The 12,809-nt window shown below is 54.3% G+C and overlaps 5 non-coding genes and 5 pseudogenes across 5 annotated transcripts; all 10 read right to left on the reverse strand.

The window, feature by feature from the left end:
* Window positions 1-95: 95 nt before the first annotated feature.
* Window positions 96-206, reverse strand: LOC140586093 (U2 spliceosomal RNA; annotated as a pseudogene).
* A 195-nt stretch (window positions 207-401) lies between these two features.
* LOC140585712 (U5 spliceosomal RNA) lies at window positions 402-515 on the reverse strand. Its single transcript, XR_011987650.1, has one exon. It is a non-coding gene; the product is annotated as a U5 spliceosomal RNA (small nuclear RNA).
* Window positions 516-946: 431 nt separating this feature from the next.
* Window positions 947-1,141, reverse strand: LOC140586014 (U2 spliceosomal RNA). Its single transcript, XR_011987945.1, has one exon. It is a non-coding gene; the product is annotated as a U2 spliceosomal RNA (small nuclear RNA).
* Window positions 1,142-7,192: 6,051 nt separating this feature from the next.
* LOC140585713 (U5 spliceosomal RNA) lies at window positions 7,193-7,306 on the reverse strand. Its single transcript, XR_011987651.1, has one exon. It is a non-coding gene; the product is annotated as a U5 spliceosomal RNA (small nuclear RNA).
* A 425-nt stretch (window positions 7,307-7,731) lies between these two features.
* LOC140586032 (U2 spliceosomal RNA) lies at window positions 7,732-7,960 on the reverse strand (annotated as a pseudogene).
* Window positions 7,961-9,640: 1,680 nt separating this feature from the next.
* LOC140586094 (U2 spliceosomal RNA) lies at window positions 9,641-9,751 on the reverse strand (annotated as a pseudogene).
* A 195-nt stretch (window positions 9,752-9,946) lies between these two features.
* On the reverse strand, window positions 9,947-10,060 carry LOC140585714 (U5 spliceosomal RNA). Its single transcript, XR_011987652.1, has one exon. It is a non-coding gene; the product is annotated as a U5 spliceosomal RNA (small nuclear RNA).
* A 420-nt stretch (window positions 10,061-10,480) lies between these two features.
* LOC140586021 (U2 spliceosomal RNA) lies at window positions 10,481-10,709 on the reverse strand (annotated as a pseudogene).
* Window positions 10,710-12,389: 1,680 nt separating this feature from the next.
* On the reverse strand, window positions 12,390-12,500 carry LOC140586096 (U2 spliceosomal RNA; annotated as a pseudogene).
* A 195-nt stretch (window positions 12,501-12,695) lies between these two features.
* LOC140585715 (U5 spliceosomal RNA) lies at window positions 12,696-12,809 on the reverse strand. Its single transcript, XR_011987653.1, has one exon. It is a non-coding gene; the product is annotated as a U5 spliceosomal RNA (small nuclear RNA).

Genomic DNA, 12,809 nt, shown 5'->3' on the forward strand with positions numbered 1-12,809 from the left:
TAGGCTTGCAAGGGCTACCCAAAATAAAAAACACGCTAAAAGGAGACAACAGCTAGCCCCGTGGCAGCGGCGGTCAAGCCACCTGCTGGTCACGCATTAGGTTCGCTGTTGCCTCCTCTAAAAAACCTGGCAGTAAAAATCCCTCCAAAAAGCGCTGATAAGAACAGATACTACACTTGATCTTAGCCAAAAGGCCGAGAAGCGATACCCACAAATTGCGCCCCGCCGGGCGCCGGCATGCGGGATGCCGACGGAGCTGGCGCGGCTCAGCCCTCACCAGCCCCTCTGGCAGGTGTCGCCCGGCGAGTCCACGCGTGATCCAGGGAGACCACAGCCGCGCCACCGGGCACCTAACGCCAGCCGCTAAGCCGGGCCCAGTCTTCCTTTGACAGCAGCAGTGCAGCTCTGCTTGGGCAGAGCCTCCAAAAATACCATGAACTCATCGCTATCCCTCTCCACGGAAATCTTTAGTAAAAGGCGAAAGATTTATACGGGATGAAGAGAGACCCGAGTCGATATGGGGCCGCCGCCAAGCCCGTCGCCGTTAGCCGGGCCTGCGTGACGCCCCCGCTCGGAGTAGAATGCCCAGGGGCGTCGCAGCCGCCGTCCTCGGGGCCCCGACTCCTCCCTGTCCTCCTGTCCTCTCAAAAGACAGCAATCATTTTAACAAACATGAGGGGAAATTCAAAAGGCAAAGATGACATCATGCCTTACCTCAGCGCAGCTGTCCACCGCACAAACAGTGTGTCACCTTCCTTTAAAAAAAAAAAAAAAAAAAAAAAAAGAAAAACGGCGGGAAACGGGGGCCACGCACAGACAGGGCCCCCCCCCTCACAGCACTCAGTCTATTAGTCACTCACTCACTCACTCACTCACTCACTCACTCACTCACTCACTCAGTCAGTCAGTCAGTCAGTCAGTTCTGCCTTTCGACAACAGGGGGCAGTAGAGGTGCACCATTCCCGGAAGCACTGCAATACCGGGTCGATGCGTGGAGCGGACGGGGCAAGCCCCACTTCCGGCTCCCTGTTCCAAAAATCCGTTTAATATGTGGTCCCCTCCATGGGGGACGTATCAGATATTAAACTGATAAGAACAGATTTTTTTTTTTTTTTTTTTTTCGATTTTTCCAAAACTTTATTTAACAGTTCTGCACACACATTAACACCAGCAATTTAAGACATTGAATAAAAACCACACTTTTAAAACATGGCATTGTCAACACGGAATATTAAAACAACCTCTTCCTGCAAAAACAGTACTCATCATAAAGCAACATAACATCAATGTAAAAGGTTGAAATTTTCCAAGTTATACACATCAATGCCTGTACAACCAAACGTTAATAATATATATTAAAATAGAATTAAACAAGCAAAATATGCAGAACTATATATAAACAATACAATCAACAATTAAAATTACAAACAAATAACCTTTAATTACATTGATATGGCCATTTATACAAATAAAATGTCACCTCAAATGCAAGTCATTAAAAAGTTAAAACCTTAAAAGAGGAACAGACCCGCAGACCTCAAACTTCAAACACAAGGGTCGGGTTAAAACAGGGTTATATACCATCCTCACACACATAAAATCTGTGACTTCGGGCATAAAATACGGTTAATCACAAACACAAAGCACATCAAACAAGTTAAAATGTTAATAAATAATGTTAATATTAATAAACACGTGCTAAAAGTGATCAACCAGTAGTGCACAATAAGTTCTGTACATGCAATTATTTTAAAAAATAAATAAATAAATATTTGAAATACAACACACGCACAAAAACCAAGCACACTTACCTAAAACCCAAAGTACCTTCTGTGTGCTCCAGAAAGGTGCGTCATGTCCACCCTGTAGAATGGAGCGTCACCACCTAAACAACACGGGGCTAAAGCCAAAAGAGGCCCTTCCACCTCTCCTTGGCCTCGTGATAGCCCCGCTGGATGACGTCAGTCTCCATCCTGAAACCCAAGTCGGCCCGGATTTTACGGAATACCCCTTGTGCCTCCAGATGAACCCCTCTGCGGATGAGCGCGGTCCTGGCATTCCACAGCTCTCGCTTGGTAATGCTGACCAGCAGCCACATCCAGGGGCCGAAGGGGTTATGGAGGTTGGGGTCCCACCCCTTCAACACCTTGTCGTAGGTCAGACCGGGCTGCGGGTCCACACGTCCACACAGGCCCGCTACCAACCCCCAAACTCTCTGTGCATGCCCACAGTCCCAAAACACGTGCCTGATGGTCTCATCCTCGCTGCACTCGGGCCTGGGGCAGCGGGGGTGTCTGGTCAGCTTATGCCTGTGTAAGACGTCCCTGACTGGCAGCTTACCATGAAGGCACTGCCAGTTCAGGTCCTGCAGCCTGTGATCCAAACCCTTAGGCTGGATTCTCGCCCATGTGCCTTCCTCCAGGCCCAGCATGGCCCGAGTATCCCTATGACCAAGCAAAGCACTGTAAAGCGCTCTATGCTTGGTCAAGGCCTCTGTCTTGACACCTGCCGGAAAAGACTTACTCCACTTGACAGCGTGGCTGTAGTGGGCCGGCAGGGTCTCAGCCTTGGGGCCGAGGTTGGTCCACGACGCCACCAGACGTCTCATGGGGAGAGCCAGCCACAGACGCACAAAGTGCTGATGGGGGTGCTCGAGGGGAGCTGCCAGGCGCGCGCAGAGCTGCGAGAAGAACAGGCAGTCAAGCTTGAGAGGAAAGTCAATAACATCCCTCCCCCCACTGTCCTTTCCGAGATACATCACTTCCCTACGCACGTACTCGTACCTGCCCCCCCAGACGAGGTTGAAAACGTCCTTCGTCAGGCCTCTGCGCATGAAGCGGGGCAAAGGGTACACATGTGCAAGGTAGAGCAGGGTGGGAAGAATATCCACTTTTAAGGCTAAGACCTTACCTTGGAAGGACAGGGACCTGGACTTCCACAGTCCGATCTTCCGCCTGGCGATCGCCAACCGCTCCTCCCAGTTCAAACGGGCGGCACCATCCGAAAGGAAGTTGACCCCCAACACTTTGAGAGGTCCGTCACAGAGGGTGAGACCCCCTGCGACGTCCTCCCTCGCCTTCCAACTGCCGAAATACTTGGCCACCGACTTACTGAGGTTGAGCGTCGCGCCGGAGGCCCTACCGAACGCATGAACAAGGCTCATGGCATGACCGAGAGACTGATCAGAGCAGACGAAAAGGGTGGTGTCGTCCGCGTACTGGGTCAGCCTAACAGATTTCCCCCGGCTTCCTGGGATAAGAAGGCCATCGACCCCGGGGTGGGCGCGGATGGCGCACGCCAGTGGCTCTATATAGAGCGCGTAGAGGAGGGGGGAGAGGGGACATCCCTGCCTCACTCCACTCAGCTGGGGCACCAAGTCACTCAGGAAGCCATTGATAACAACATGGCTTCCAACTTCGTTATACAAAGTGTGTAACCACCCCAGATAATTGGGTCCAAAGCCAAACTTACCCAATACTTGAAACAGGAAGCGGTGATCTACCCGGTCAAAGGCTTTCTCCTGGTCCAAGCTGACCAGCAGGAGAGGGAGGTTCCTGTCCTCCACCCAGGCGATGGCGTCGCGGATGAGATGGAGGTTCCACGTCGCCGATCGACCCGGTACTCCACACGTCTGATCGCTGTGAACCAGATGAGCCATGGCCTTCTTCAGGCGTTCTGTAAGGGTCTTTGCAATGAGCTTTGTGTCTACACAAAGCATGGTCAGGGGCCTCCAGTTGCCAAGGTCGGCACGATCGCCCTTCTTGTGCAACAAAGAAAGAACCCCTGACCTCATGCTCCTAGTGAGCAAACCCCGGCGCTGAACGTCCTCTACAACCTGCAGTAATTCCGGCCCGAGGACATCCCAAAAGGTGGAATAAAATTCCACCGGGAGCCCATCAAGGCCCGGTACCTTGCGGCGGTTCATCTTGCCAAGCACTGCGGTCAGCTCGGCCAAGGTGATGGGGGCTTCTAAGCCGTCACGAATGTCACTGGGAAGGCAAGGTAAAATGTTGTCTAGGAACCGCTCCCCTACAACCGGGTCCGTATCCCTAACCTTAAAAAGATCACAATAAAACAATTTGGCAACCTCCAGCATGTCTGATGTTGTAGTTACCTTGTTGCTATTTGAGGCACGGAGAGAGACAAAGCTCTTCTCCTCCCGGGCTTCCCTGGCTCTCTGGAAAAAAAAGGCGTTGCACTTTTCATTGTTTTCCAACAGGCACATTTTGTCGCGGAGCATTAGGGCCGAGGCAGCCTGTTCATGCAGGCGCCTCAGCTCACCCTTTATGCCAAGCAGTCGCTCGTGATCGATGGCGCCCCCGTTGTTGTGAGCGGCGTATTCATCCCGCAACCTTCTCTCCAGCTGCAGAATGGAGAATTTCTTCTCCATCCTGCGCTGCTTGCTGTACTGCATGGAGAAGGTTCGGATCCTATCCTTCACACTCTCCCACCATTCAGCCACGGAGGGGAAGGTAGGCTTGTCCTTCTGCCACTCGGAGAAGTGATCTAAAAAAAGGTGTCTAAAATCGCTCTCCTCCAGGATCTGCAGGTTCATTTTCCAATAGCCACCCCCATATTCAGGGGCGTCTATGGAAACAGTGGCCTCCACTGCCAAGTGGTCAGTGGGCCACTGTGGGGAGAGGGACACCTTTTTAAAAACAACGGGGGGTGAGGCTAAAATATAGTCGATGCGACTGCTGGCTCCGCGACTATTGTGCCAGGTGAAGCCCGGCATGCTGGGGTTGCATATCTTAAAACCATCAACAAGTTTAAAGGAACGAATAAAATGGCGAAAGTGCCCAGAGCTGACATCCTGTCTACCCTCCAACGAGATGTTAAAGTCCCCTCCTAAAATCAAGTGTCGATCTGTGACACAGAACGGGGACAACTCTTCAAAGAGAGTTATACGGGACGAGGCCTCCACTGGAGCGTAGACACATATGGCCCGGAGGCGCTGTCCCCTCCATGTGGCGTCCACCCCCAAAACCCTACCTTGAAGAACGGTAAACGATCTTACTTCTTCAAAGGCGCGGTCGCCAAAAAGGATCCCGACGCCTGAGGAGTGGACACCACCTACGCTCCAGTAGGATCTACCCCTCTTCCATTGTCGTGAAAAGAGAGCCTCGTCCCGCTGGTCCCGGAGGTGGACTTCCTGCAGAAAACAAATGCTGAAGGGAGAAGATGCCAGCTGATTAAAAACAGATGTGCGCTTTAAAACGTTCCTCAAACCCCTGACATTCAAGGTGACAATATTAAAATTGGCCATGAAATGTTAAAAAGGTAAAATACAATTACAAACAACACACTAAAATAATAAAAGCCAGCCATTAAAAACAATACCGCATTACTGCCCCCCCTCCTCAGTCAAACCCAAAAGGCCCCCCAGTTCCAGCCCCCCCAGGTACTCCTGTTCATTTGCTTTGTCCTGCACACTGCTGTACTCCTGGGGGGGCGCAGGGGACTGTCCCAAGTCCCACACCAGATGGGGGGCCCCCAATGTCGGGGAGGGGGGACTCTCTCGGCCTTGGTCCCCGGCCGCCACTGCTGGCAAGGTGGCAGCCGGAGGGCTGGATGCGTCGGGTTGTGCCTCCCTTCTGCTCTTCTTCCTCCTCCGGGGGGATGCGCCGCACTTTCTCCTCCTGCTGCTGACACCTGGAGCCAGGACTGGAGACCCCTCCTGCATTGCAGTCGTTGTCGCTGGGGCCTCCTCCACCTCGGCCAGGGCATCTCCTCCTGCCCCCGCCGCCGACTGTTCCTGCCCGGACGTGGGGGCTTGCGCTCCCCCACCACTCTCCTTGCCGACAGCTCTGCTGCCTAACAGAGCGTCGGCGTATGACGTTTTCCGTTGGGGGCAGGAACGAGCCAGATGGTCCTCACCGTTGCAGTGGATGCAGCGACGGGGGCCCTTGCAGTCCCTGGCCATGTGCCCCGGCTCCAGGCAGTTGCGGCAGCGCAGGTTGGCGCATCCCTCCAGAGTATGTCCAAAGGTGTGACACTGTCGGCAGAAGGGAGGCTGTCCGGAATAAAACAAGTAAGCCTTATTGCCCTGTAGATTAAAATAGGCTGGGGGATGACTAAAACCGCCCGCCCCATTAGCGTCCGGGCGCAGGCGGGCCTGGAACTGGCGTCGACCAGTCCAGATCCCCAGCTCATCCCGGATGTCCTTGTGGCCAGGAAGGAGGTCCACATACTTGTTCAAGAACTGGCGGACGGCTTCGCCGGACACATGCGGGTTAAAACAATGTACCGTAATTACCCGCTTGTCGGGCCACCACAGCGGCTCAACGGTGTATCGTCCCAGGAGAGGGTGCTGGGCCCTCTCCTTGCTCCGCTCCAGGACCTTGGTGTAGCTCTCGTCGGTGGACAGGGTGACCTCGAAGAACTGGAAAGGTCCATTCCGCTGCACACACAGGATGTCCTCCATGCGCAGGCCCAGCTCCCCGAAGGCCACCTCCCGGATGAAGGCCAGGCGGTCGGGGAAGGTGCCTACCTCCCCTTCGGCCCTCCAGCAGAACCGGGCGGTATTACGCAGGCCACCGCCTGCTACCAGCCACGGCCCGCTGAAGGGCTTCCTCGCAGCTCCGCCGGCCGTCGACATCCGGGATGGTCCACCGACGTCGTTCCTGGAGCAGAGTCCTCCTGCCGCCGTGGTCCCGACGTCCGCCGTGGTCCGGCCGCCGTCCGCCAATCCGGGATGAGCCGAGGAATGCTAAACTATAAAAGCAACTAAAAAATAAAAACACCAGTTCACCCGGCAGGGCGGCGGACAGGCCACCAGCCACTGCGGGATCCCCAGCCTAATAAAAACGAAAATAAAAGCAGGGATAAAAGGCTAAAAGGAAGGCACGGGTCGCCCCGTGGCAGCGGCGGTCAAGCCACCTACTGGTCACGCATTAGGGTCACCGTGCCTTCCTCTAAAAAACCCGACGCAGTCCTTTAAAAGCGATAAAAAGAGCGTAAAATCCACTTGATCTTAGCCAAAAGGCCGAGAAGCGATACCCACAAATTGCGCCCCGCCGGGCGCCGGCATGCGGGATGCCGACGGAGCTGGCGCGGCTCAGCCCTCACCAGCCCCTCTGGCAGGTGTCGCCCGGCGAGTCCACGCGTGATCCAGGGAGACCACAGCCGCGCCACCGGGCACCTAACGCCAGCCGCTAAGCCGGGCCCAGTCTTCCTTTGACAGCAGCAGTGCAGCTCTGCTTGGGCAGAGCCTCCAAAAATACCATGAACTCATCGCTATCCCTCTCCACGGAAATCTTTAGTAAAAGGCGAAAGATTTATACGGGATGAAGAGAGACCCGAGTCGATATGGGGCCGCCGCCAAGCCCGTCGCCGTTAGCCGGGCCTGCGTGACGCCCCCGCTCGGAGTAGAATGCCCAGGGGCGTCGCAGCCGCCGTCCTCGGGGCCCCGACTCCTCCCTGTCCTCCTGTCCTCTCAAAAGACAGCAATCATTTTAACAAACATGAGGGGAAATTCAAAAGGCAAAGATGACATCATGCCTTACCTCAGCGCAGCTGTCCACCGCACAAACAGTGTGTCACCTTCCTTTAAAAAAAAAAAAAAAAAAAAAAAGAAAAACGGCGGGAAACGGGGGCCACGCACAGACAGGGCCCCCCCCCTCACAGCACTCAGTCTATTAGTCACTCACTCACTCAGTCAGTCAGTCAGTCAGTCAGTCAGTCAGTCAGTCAGTCAGTCAGTCAGTTCTGCCTTTCGACAACAGGGGGCAGTAGAGGTGCACCATTCCCGGAAGCACTGCAATACCGGGTCGATGCGTGGAGCGGACGGGGCAAGCCCCACTTCCGGCTCCCTGTTCCAAAAATCCGTTTAATATGTGGTCCCCTCCATGGGGGACGTATCAGATATTAAACTGATAAGAACAGATTTTTTTTTTTTTTTTTTTTATTCATCTTTAATCAACATTTCTGCATACAATCTAAAACCAACACATAAAACTATAAAGACATTTATCACACTACCCATAATAAGCTAACTTCAACACTAAAAGAAATACACATATAAATCACACTCCTAACCTATTCAATCATAAAACAACAACATATATAACACATATTATAAAACAATCATATAATACCACATACATAAAACTTCTAAAATACTTCAACCCTACAACACCATTACAACACACGTTAAAACAGTATTAAATACATAAATACAGCAGAAATCCTAAAATGTTTAAAAAGGTAAAACACTATCATCATCAACAATATCCCCATTAAAACTAAGGTCCCCCCCCGACTCGGCAGCAACTAAAAAAGAGCGTTCATTAGCAAAGTCCTGCTGCCCTGCATAAAAACGTCTCTCTTGGGGGGAGACCAAAACACTTTGCAGATCAATTAGCTCTAAGGGGAAGATCGCTTCTCGGCCTAAAGCAGTGTCCTCGTTCCTCCGGGCCTTCTTCCTCCTCCTGCATTGGACAAACCTGGAGGGAGAGGTTGCGCGCTTTTCAGCCACGGCCAATGGACCCTTACCTGGGGACTCCACAGAAGCACTGGAGGCCGTGGACTCCCCATCGGCACTGGCGAAGGGCTGATCCTCGATGTTCTCAGCTCCCCTCCCGGCTCCCCCGTGCATCTCAGCGCAGCCCGGCAGTGCCTGCTGTCGGGCCCCGTCCACAGCCGAGCCCCGGGTAACGGCGTCGGCCCAGGACGGTTTGCGCTGAGGGCAGCTCCGAGCCAGATGGTCCTCACCTCTGCACAGGTTACACCGGAGGGGGCCCTTGCAGTCCTTCGCCAAGTGACCGATGTCCAGGCATCTCCAGCACTTCATGGTGGTACAGGAGTCCGCGGTGTGGCCCAGGCCGTGGCACAAGCGGCAGGAGGAGGGTTGCCCGGAGTAAAAAAGGTAGCCCTTGCAACGACCTATCATAAAATGAGCAGGTGGGTGGCTATACCCGTCAGGGGAGCTAGCGTCGGGGCGCAGGCACACCCGGAACTGCCTGCGCCCAGTCCAGACACCCAGCTGGTCTCTCACGTCCCTGTGCCCAGGGACCACGTCGACAAACCTGCCCAGGAAGGCCGCCACCGCTTCAGCTGGAACGAAGGGGTCCAGGACGTGGACGGTGATCACTCTCCGGTCCAGCTTCCACAGTGGCTCCACGTCATAGTACATCCGGCGAAGCTCTTCCTCCAAGTGGCTGCATGCAGCCAGCATCTTCTTGTAGCCCTCTTCCGTAGTGCAAGTCACATAGAAGAAGGCCGAAGACTGGTTGCGCTGCACACAGATGATGTCTTCCATGGTGAGTCCCAGGAGGCCGAAGAGCACCTCCCGGATGAAGGTCAGTCTCTCCGGGAAACTCTCCGGTTCCTCCTGGTGAGTCCACTTGAAGGCTGCTGTATGCCGGATGACTACGACGGTCCTGTGTGGGCTCCCGGACATCCTGGCGATGGTGGGCAAGAGAGTCCTCGGGAGCCGGGCAGGGAGTCGACGTGTCCTAGCTGGGTGCCTAAACTAATAAAAGCTGGAAATAAAACCCCAAGCTCACCCTGCGGGAACGGCGGTCAAGCCACCCGAACCTGCACGTTAGGCTTGCAAGGGCTACCCAAAATAAAAAACACGCTAAAAGGAGACAACAGCTAGCCCCGTGGCAGCGGCGGTCAAGCCACCTGCTGGTCACGCATTAGGTTCGCTGTTGCCTCCTCTAAAAAACCTGGCAGTAAAAATCCCTCCAAAAAGCGCTGATAAGAACAGATACTACACTTGATCTTAGCCAAAAGGCCGAGAAGCGATACCCACAAATTGCGCCCCGCCGGGCGCCGGCATGCGGGATGCCGACGGAGCTGGCGCGGCTCAGCCCTCACCAGCCCCTCTGGCAGGTGTCGCCCGGCGAGTCCACGCGTGATCCAGGGAGACCACAGCCGCGCCACCGGGCACCTAACGCCAGCCGCTAAGCCGGGCCCAGTCTTCCTTTGACAGCAGCAGTGCAGCTCTGCTTGGGCAGAGCCTCCAAAAATACCATGAACTCATCGCTATCCCTCTCCACGGAAATCTTTAGTAAAAGGCGAAAGATTTATACGGGATGAAGAGAGACCCGAGTCGATATGGGGCCGCCGCCAAGCCCGTCGCCGTTAGCCGGGCCTGCGTGACGCCCCCGCTCGGAGTAGAATGCCCAGGGGCGTCGCAGCCGCCGTCCTCGGGGCCCCGACTCCTCCCTGTCCTCCTGTCCTCTCAAAAGACAGCAATCATTTTAACAAACATGAGGGGAAATTCAAAAGGCAAAGATGACATCATGCCTTACCTCAGCGCAGCTGTCCACCGCACAAACAGTGTGTCACCTTCCTTTAAAAAAAAAAAAAAAAAAAAAAAAAGAAAAACGGCGGGAAACGGGGGCCACGCACAGACAGGGCCCCCCCCCCTCACAGCACTCAGTCTATTAGTCACTCACTCACTCACTCACTCACTCAGTCAGTGAGTCAGTCAGTCAGTCAGTCAGTTCTGCCTTTCGACAACAGGGGGCAGTAGAGGTGCACCATTCCCGGAAGCACTGCAATACCGGGTCGATGCGTGGAGCGGACGGGGCAAGCCCCACTTCCGGCTCCCTGTTCCAAAAATCCGTTTAATATGTGGTCCCCTCCATGGGGGACGTATCAGATATTAAACTGATAAGAACAGATTTTTTTTTATTTTTTTTTTATTCATCTTTAATCAACATTTCTGCATACAATCTAAAACCAACACATAAAACTATAAAGACATTTATCACACTACCCATAATAAGCTAACTTCAACACTAAAAGAAATACACATATAAATCACACTCCTAACCTATTCAATCATAAAACAACAACATATATAACACATATTATAAAACAATCATATAATACCACATACATAAAACTTCTAAAATACTTCAACCCTACAACACCATTACAACACACGTTAAAACAGTATTAAATACATAAATACAGCAGAAATCCTAAAATGTTTAAAAAGGTAAAACACTATCATCATCAACAATATCCCCATTAAAACTAAGGTCCCCCCCCGACTCGGCAGCAACTAAAAAAGAGCGTTCATTAGCAAAGTCCTGCTGCCCTGCATAAAAACGTCTCTCTTGGGGGGAGACCAAAACACTTTGCAGATCAATTAGCTCTAAGGGGAAGATCGCTTCTCGGCCTAAAGCAGTGTCCTCGTTCCTCCGGGCCTTCTTCCTCCTCCTGCATTGGACAAACCTGGAGGGAGAGGTTGCGCGCTTTTCAGCCACGGCCAATGGACCCTTACCTGGGGACTCCACAGAAGCACTGGAGGCCGTGGACTCCCCATCGGCACTGGCGAAGGGCTGATCCTCGATGTTCTCAGCTCCCCTCCCGGCTCCCCCGTGCATCTCAGCGCAGCCCGGCAGTGCCTGCTGTCGGGCCCCGTCCACAGCCGAGCCCCGGGTAACGGCGTCGGCCCAGGACGGTTTGCGCTGAGGGCAGCTCCGAGCCAGATGGTCCTCACCTCTGCACAGGTTACACCGGAGGGGGCCCTTGCAGTCCTTCGCCAAGTGACCGATGTCCAGGCATCTCCAGCACTTCATGGTGGTACAGGAGTCCGCGGTGTGGCCCAGGCCGTGGCACAAGCGGCAGGAGGAGGGTTGCCCGGAGTAAAAAAGGTAGCCCTTGCAACGACCTATCATAAAATGAGCAGGTGGGTGGCTATACCCGTCAGGGGAGCTAGCGTCGGGGCGCAGGCACACCCGGAACTGCCTGCGCCCAGTCCAGACACCCAGCTGGTCTCTCACGTCCCTGTGCCCAGGGACCACGTCGACAAACCTGCCCAGGAAGGCCGCCACCGCTTCAGCTGGAACGAAGGGGTCCAGGACGTGGACGGTGATCACTCTCCGGTCCAGCTTCCACAGTGGCTCCACGTCATAGTACATCCGGCGAAGCTCTTCCTCCAAGTGGCTGCATGCAGCCAGCATCTTCTTGTAGCCCTCTTCCGTAGTGCAAGTCACATAGAAGAAGGCCGAAGACTGGTTGCGCTGCACACAGATGATGTCTTCCATGGTGAGTCCCAGGAGGCCGAAGAGCACCTCCCGGATGAAGGTCAGTCTCTCCGGGAAACTCTCCGGTTCCTCCTGGTGAGTCCACTTGAAGGCTGCTGTATGCCGGATGACTACGACGGTCCTGTGTGGGCTCCCGGACATCCTGGCGATGGTGGGCAAGAGAGTCCTCGGGAGCCGGGCAGGGAGTCGACGTGTCCTAGCTGGGTGCCTAAACTAATAAAAGCTGGAAATAAAACCCCAAGCTCACCCTGCGGGAACGGCGGTCAAGCCACCCGAACCTGCACGTTAGGCTTGCAAGGGCTACCCAAAATAAAAAACACGCTAAAAGGAGACAACAGCTAGCCCCGTGGCAGCGGCGGTCAAGCCACCTGCTGGTCACGCATTAGGTTCGCTGTTGCCTCCTCTAAAAAACCTGGCAGTAAAAATCCCTCCAAAAAGCGCTGATAAGAACAGATACTACACTTGATCTTAGCCAAAAGGCCGAGAAGCGATACCCACAAATTGCGCCCCGCCGGGCGCCGGCATGCGGGATGCCGACGGAGCTGGCGCGGCTCAGCCCTCACCAGCCCCTCTGGCAGGTGTCGCCCGGCGAGTCCACGCGTGATCCAGGGAGACCACAGCCGCGCCACCGGGCACCTAACGCCAGCCGCTAAGCCGGGCCCAGTCTTCCTTTGACAGCAGCAGTGCAGCTCTGCTTGGGCAGAGCCTCCAAAAATACCATGAACTCATCGCTATCCCTCTCCACGGAAATCTTTAGTAAAAGGCGAAAGATTTATACGGGATGAAGAGAGACCCGAGTCG

Source organism: Paramormyrops kingsleyae, unplaced genomic scaffold, assembly GCF_048594095.1.
Source record: "Paramormyrops kingsleyae isolate MSU_618 unplaced genomic scaffold, PKINGS_0.4 ups35, whole genome shotgun sequence".
Taxonomy (NCBI): domain Eukaryota; kingdom Metazoa; phylum Chordata; class Actinopteri; order Osteoglossiformes; family Mormyridae; genus Paramormyrops; species Paramormyrops kingsleyae.